The sequence below is a fragment of the Tiliqua scincoides genome, chromosome 2, assembly GCF_035046505.1.
Source record: "Tiliqua scincoides isolate rTilSci1 chromosome 2, rTilSci1.hap2, whole genome shotgun sequence".
In the NCBI taxonomy this organism is placed as follows: Eukaryota; Metazoa; Chordata; class Lepidosauria; order Squamata; family Scincidae; genus Tiliqua; species Tiliqua scincoides.
The window spans coordinates 36,156,978-36,164,622 of NC_089822.1; the positions used below are offsets into that span (position 1 = coordinate 36,156,978).

The 7,645-nt window shown below is 41.5% G+C and overlaps 1 pseudogene; it reads right to left on the minus strand.

The window, feature by feature from the left end:
- Positions 1-4,877: 4,877 nt before the first annotated feature.
- LOC136642705 (5S ribosomal RNA) lies at positions 4,878-4,994 on the minus strand (annotated as a pseudogene).
- Between the last annotated feature and the right edge of the window lie 2,651 nt (positions 4,995-7,645).

A 7,645-nucleotide genomic window follows, 5' to 3' on the forward strand; every position in this document is an offset into this window, starting at 1 on the left:
GTATTTACTATTATCTGCTCACGGCTGCTTATCTAAAATAAGATTTTCAAAAAGCTCATTAATATTCTTCATCCTTTATTATTTTCTCCTGATGTCATTGTTTGGGGATTTGCAATAATGAGTTAATCTGCTTGAAGTAGTTGCACCTCAGACAAGGATACATTTGCTGTGAATCAAGTCCCATTGATTTTAATGGGATTTCCTAATACGTGGGTTTAGGATTAGCAGTTTTAGGTTGGCTTAATTTGATAACAGTTTTCCCTTTGGAATATGAATTCAAACTAATTAGAAAATGTTTCTTTATAGTTCTGTTCCTGTGGTCATGGAGTTTAACAAGTGAGGATAATATTTTGTATATGTCAAGAATCATCACATGTTTAAAAGTGCAGCTGGTATATGAGGTACGTATACAACACTGTGTAGGAGACGCAACTGACAATGATAGGATTTGGCAGTATAGAAATAGGCGTGGGCTGCCATCTGAAATTGTTATTGGCTGAAGAAAGCAAATATTAGAGGGATTTAAATGACTCATTTCAGAAGTCTTTAGTGGTTTATGAATTCCAGGTTTGAAAACCTCAGATTTCTGCTTGGGTTCAAAGACAGTCTTCTGCATTGGGAAGGGGTCTTCCACTCAGAGAAAGGCAGCTTTACACTAGAACATTGCAGAGGAAAAGTGAAGCTAAATTCAAAGATGTTCTTCTACTTGCTTAAGGTTATGGGCAACTTTTTGCACCCAGGAACCTAAACTATTATGGCACTGTGCAAAGACTTGTGCAAATATTTATGGAATGGCACTAGCAACTGCAGTCCTTCTGTTCACAGTTTGTTGGATCCAGCCCAAGATCATTTATCACTTAATTCAGCATTCTGGCATTTCATTTAGAAGTATCTAAAGCTTCACATTTCTCGTGTTACAAAACCTCACCCTCTCACAATTATGCATGTCTTATCATCATGGTTGATATTGATGTTCAGTTTTAAATTCTTATTTTCCAATTTAAGCTTACTTCATTTCTTAATCCCAGCTTTCAGACTGTCAAAGTATGTGGAATGTTTTAGGGATGTCACTGCCTAGGGAGTCAGTGTTTTGCCTCACCTGCCCGTAGCATGAGACAAGCGAGGAGGAGGCAGCCAATTGACTGTTACGCTGGCTGGGGTAGTACTGAGGCAGCTGCATTGACTGAGTCTTCACCCTTGGTCTGTGTTCAGATCCTGACAGCCCCTTCCACCCGCCCAGGTCAGTCCAGATTAGCCAGTCATTGATGAGGCCAAGTAGGAATCTTTATGGCTCTCCAACCCAATTTTGAGCTTTTTTTTACTTACTTTGAACTGAACAAATGGTTTAAGTGTTTCTGTTTTTTAACCAGGTGGTCACAACTGTCAGGTATGCTGCAGTTAGGAATTAGAATCAGGGACTGGTGTTCATTTCCTCCACCACCAGTGCTGGACAGCCATAAGTGTTACGGTGATGGGAGCTGTTTTCTGTCATGGTTGGTCATTGTGGGACAGGGTGAGCTGAAAGTCTTTAATTTGAAATGCAGTTGCTTCTGAGAACTGCAGTGGCAATGGTGAAAGCATCATTCTGCTGCAGGACAACATCTCCTATTGAGAAATGCACTTGGACATGATGTGCTTTCAACACTACTAGCACACTATTAGACGTAGTGGTGTGTCAAGGTAAATTAAAAGGGCCCCCCCCCCCACACTCGTAAGTTTCCCAAACCTTCACCATCAGCCAGCATTTTCACAGGCTATTTTCAGTTCAGGGAATTATTCACAAATTTGGAAAAAAAACAAACCCCCAAATGGCAAAATGCTGGCATAAAAAAAAATGGCGCCGCACTATTATAGATCGGGCATGACTATTGCTGGATTGCATTAATAAAATGCTCATGCCTGAGAAATATAAGCAAACTTGGGATCACATTTTTCATACCATTTTCATTTCTACAACCAGACACCCAGTCGAGCTGTGCATTTGTTTCTCCTGCATTAGAAAGAATTTCATTGTTTTCTTGGTATTCATAAGTGGTAAAAGGATTGTTCACGTATTGATTAACATGCCAGGCTAAGGTTGATTCATTATATTCTTTGTATGAAAGATAACGTACTCTAAAAGGGAACCAAGATGCACTGCTTAATACAGATTCTTTCTATCCCTGTACCCTGGTGGATTAACAACCCAATCCTGAGCAGCGGTGCCAAAGTGGCTACTGCTGTATCCAGCGGATGCCAGGAAGCCGCCGGGGGGAAAGCCTCAAGCTCTGCAATGGGGCTTCTCAAGTCTGTGCTGGCTATTTTGCTGGCACAAACTCAAAAGAGTTCATATCAGGATTTTCAGTCCAACATGGAATTCAGGATCTGGTGGAGTTGCTCCACTGGTCCCACTCCTTCCACCCTGGTTCCTCCCCCACCTTTCCTGCCCTTGTTCCATCCTCCCCCTGCCCCCCCAGGCCACGCCATTGCCCAGCAGTAGCACTTACCCTTGGTGGCGGCGTGTCCTTCTCCTGCCAGTGCTGAGCCTGGTGTCTGACTGGTGTAGGCCCAGAGCCAGTGCTCCCTACTCACCAGATGCCATAAACTTGCTTTACTGCACATTTACGGCACCCAGTACCAGCACTAGGGCTTTGCGTTGGCACTGGGGCAGTTTAGGATTGGGCCCTAAGCCAAAAGTTTCATCAATGAACTTCTTGCAGTTCTTAGGCTGTTTACTCTCAAGAAATCGTAATGGAATAATTGGGACCATCCTGAAGACCAGACCATACTCTAAAAACCGTAGTGACCAGGAAAGCTTTGTTATTCATTCTTTCCCCACCCAGCTTGCTTCAATCTCCATTGCAGGCAGAATGAATTTTGGTTCTTTTAGTTAAGAAAATAGTGGTGAGTACTATAATCTTTCCTCATTTTGTGAGCTGTTCAAATGGCCTCATGGGCAATTATTATATGAAATGTTCAGTCCTATTCAACACAAACAGCAAAACAGCTCAATAATAAGTCAACTGATGGGAGAACAATTGTTGACAATGCTATTTCTTTATTTAGCTATTTAGATTTATGGACTTTTTAAAAAGCTGAGCGTGGGTTGCAGAAATACCTAATGACTAAGAAATTAGAACCTTCACAGAAGAGCTCACAATCCAAATCACAGATAACCAAGGCAAGTAAGAACTACAATATATACATGTACATGCTTGCTCACGGTCAAACACACAAATATTTGTATAAACATAAGAATATATCAATTTTTGAGCACTCTTCCTAAGTCCAACACTTTCATACCTGACTTGCCTTTACTGAGGCCAGTTTCCCACTAAGTGTACAAAAATCCTCCCACTCTAGTTCTTGTCTCTGAATTGTTCCTGTTCAATAACAGGTAGATGAGAGGGAGGAGTATGACTATTCCTCAAATGTCAATAGAGCCTGCATTGGTTATTGTTCATGAACTGTGCCTGTCCTCAAGCACTGGTCTTGATGATGAAGATCAGAAACCATCTTCAATATGGACAGAAAAGGTACTCTAGGTACCTTTCCTGTCATGAGGTCAAGGTTCATGATGTCACATGAATTTTCACAAGAAAACTGATGTCAGTGGAAAATGTATGAGTGCTCTAAGCAGATAGTGTTGGACTGAGACAAGGGAGACTCAAGTACAAGCTGAAGTTCAAATTGTCATGAAACGTGGGCAATTCATGATCTCTCAGCCCAGTGTTTCTGTAACTGTGGGTCAGGGATGCATTAGGTGGGTCACAAGCCAATTTTAGGTGGGTACCCATTCATTTCAATATTTTATTTTTAATATATTAGACTTGATGCTACCATGGGATGTGACTGCATATGGGGAAACATTACAGACCTGTCCTTTAACAAGCTACTATGTATAATCTGTTAATAATGATAGTCAATGGAATTTACTCCTGGGTACATGTGGGTGGGATTGCAGCCTAGGATTATAAAAAAATTTCCTGTTTGATGATGTCACTTTCAGTCATGATATCACTTCTGGTGGGTCCTGATAGATTCTCATTCTAAAACATGGGTCCCAGTGCTAAATGTGTGAGAACCACTGTCTCAGCCTAATTTGAACTGAGCACAGGGTTGCTATGTAGATAATATCTGAGGCATGTAGGTTACCCCAAATTCTTTAGAGGAAGGAAAATACATAAACCGATATACAATGTAGGAAGGGGCGTTTCAAGTGGAACAGGAAAAAATAATGAAAGATTTTGAAATTGTTAACTGTAACTGGTTAATTGCCCTAACTCTGCTTGAAATCTTGTGTTTGTTTTTTGTATTTGGTTAAGCTTCAGGTCAATGCTCAAAGAGTATCTTATTGAAAGCCAGATTAAAGGAACATTTACCTTGATCAAGGTGTTGTGCTTTTTTTAATGACAGCTGTATAAAATTAAACTGGATTTACATGTAAGTACTATATATATGGAATTTGTTGCAGTGATATTATTTAGTTATGGAAAATTAATAGGCTAAACATCCCTAGCTGAAACCATAGTGGCAAAACTGTTCGCATCACAAAAATCATAGAGTTATCCTACACAGGGGGAAACAAGGCCAACAGTCTACTTTTGAAAACCACTCCATTTTAAGGTCAAATTCTATAATTTTGCCTCCCCACCCCTGATGCAGTCATGCCAAGGAGCCTTGTGCTGTATCCTGTGAGATGGTGGTGGTACCATGATGCGATGGGAGAGGGAAGTAAGGCAAATCCTACTTACCCTACTGGGCTACACTAAGGCATTCTATGGATCTCTTCGGAACTGTGCCAGCTTGTTAACTGGTGCAAGTCTGAGGAGACAAAAGGAGTGTGCTGGCTGCTATCAAATGGCTGGCAACCTTCAGTCTCGAAAGACTATGGTATAAGCCTACAGCACCTGGTATTCCCAGGCGGTCTCCCATCCAAGTACTAACCAGGCCTGACCCTGCTTAGCTTCCAAGATCAGACAAGATCAGGCATGTGCAGGGCAACAGTTGCTGTCTATCAGGTGGGCTGGCATCTAACACAAGTCACCCACACTGGGTGGCAGTTCCTTTTGCCTCTGTCATGCCCCAGACCTCCCCCATTCCATCTTTTTCCACCCCCTCCCACCCTGTTCTGCCCCCCACCAACTTATGTTCTGCAGCTGCATGTGAGGCCAGTCCAGCTGCTCTAGTCTCTCTACCAGCATTCTGGAAGTGTGCTGCTTTGTGCTCTTCCAGAGAGTGTTTTGCGAGTGCCATAAGGCAGAAACCATTGCTGAAACACAATGAATGTTCCCAATAGGATTGGGCCCCTGGTCTTTGTACATTTACACTGGTGATAGATTGGATGGGGACACTCTAGTGGCTGGAGTCTTTTAAGAGGCTCCTAAGAAACCATGGAGTACAATGAATGATGCCAGTTATCAATGTCAGTACTGAAGCAAGGCAGTGATGTACTCCTCTACATGTGGGAAGCCATTGTTCAATACTTTGAGTGGCAGAGTATAGGACTGGCCTTATATCTAGAATGTACAACTCACCAATACAGCTATAGCCCTCTCGCCCACTGTCGTTTCTCAGAAAGCAGTAGTCAGAGGTATTGATGCAGTTAAGGAATCTGGCACCCAGAGGCACAAAAATTTTTATACACCCCCATATCTTCATAACACCCTCCAAAAAATTTTAATGCCCCCATATGTCCTCTTAGAGGTCTCTGAAATGTACTCTGAGAGGGTGTCTTAGAGGCCTCGGATAGGCACTTCCTGGTTTTCACACTGAAAACCGGAAGTGCTTTTCGGAGGCCTCTGAGATACCCATTCAAGGCATGGTATTTAGGCAATGTACTACCTGCCCCCCTATGCTACTGGTCAGAAGTATATTGCTTTTGAATCTGGAGGGTTCATATGACCAGATATATGAACACTTAGGCATTCCATCTCCTTTTTAAAGCCCTGACAGTATTAGCACTACAAGACAATTAGGCAGGAACATGGAAAGGGTTCCTGTGGGTTTTTTAATGGAATGCTCTCTGGTATGTCAATAAGCTATGCATTGTGGCAACCCATCAGTTTTCATTAATCACATAGGTGAGGTACAATCCCCTGCCTTCATCGGAAACAATAAAGGTTGGCTTTCCTGTAAGCCACATTAACTCATGTTTCCTGGTTTCCACCCTGAAGTTTTTGTGTAAGTAGCCATGAACTGTGATAAAAAGTGGAAATACACTTGTTAAGGCAAAAGTATGGATGGAATATGAGCCTCTTCACTTGACCGCAGTACAAGCAAACAGGATAAGATTCACCAGGTTTTGCAATTAATCTACTTCAGGCATTAATATTCAAACTCCACCCCCAAATCGTGAAGAATATTGTTACCGTTGCTAAGTGACAAGCAACGCGCTTGCCTGTTACATCATCTCACAAACTCAAAGCACTTAAAAAGCAGGAAAATGAATTGTTAAGAATACTATAAATCTTGCACAGCCCATGTAATAAACAAATACATTACTCATATCAGCCTAAAAGAAATGCATTTTTATCACAGCACAACAACCTTGCTTATGAGCTATGGATTTTTTAATGGATTATATTTGTTATCTTGATTTCCGCTTCTAAATCTTTTATTGCAAGGAATACATTTAAGTGGAAAGAATGGGTCTGGATTCTGTGATACTTTATCCTTTTCCACTAGACAACTTGGGGAGAACCTCTTGCATCATGGAGTTTGTGCATATCACACATTGTTAGGGAACAGCCAGGCTTGCCTAGTTATATGGGCCTCTGGAGAGTTAGTCATCACCCAACTTGTACAAAGAAGTATAGATACGCTTTCTTCTTGCCACAGTACAAAGCAAACATACTTTCATTGAGACATAACTGATTGTAACTGATTGTAAACTGTAACTGATTGTAAAATGTAAACTGGCACAGCAGCTGAATGATCTGCGTAGTATAGTAACACAGTTTGCATATATAATGCCTATATCTATGAATTCCAAAATCATTTAAAAATAGTAACTGTCATTACAGATCCTCAAGCTATTAACCTTAGGAATGGTTAGAAAGAGGAAACTGTAACAGGATTGTGCAACAGAATCGCAGAGGTTGCAGGAAGGACTTTTGTACCCAAATGTTTGACCTTAGAAACCGAATCCATGCTTCTTGCCAAGACTCAGGATATGCAATGTTCTCCTGCAAAACTCTTCTGTTTTCCCTTGAAATTTTTCAGTTGTCCTTCTTTAAAACTGTCTTTTCTTCATCAATTCATTTTGATTTTCAAACACAAATTTCCAGGGTACCAATCACGGGAAGCATTTGATCAGGACACAATTGTCCAGGATGCAAATTCCCTAGTACAAAAATCTTCGACCTGTTCCCTACTGTGGCACCCTGCTCTATGGATGATCACCTGCAGTTGCTCAGTGTTCCATGTACTCACAGCCTGGCCAGAGCAAATGGAATTTCTGATTATGCCTGACTTTATATGAGGGACAGCCATGGGACTTAGGATCCAGGGAGACCAAGAAAATAGGACAAAAAATTTAGAGTAAGAATTCCCAAATTTACCAGCAATGCAATGCCCCTCCCTCCACTGGTGCCAGTCACAGAACCTGGAAGTAAGGGCAGATGAACAGGTGATGCGATGACATCATCGACACTTCTGGGTTCTA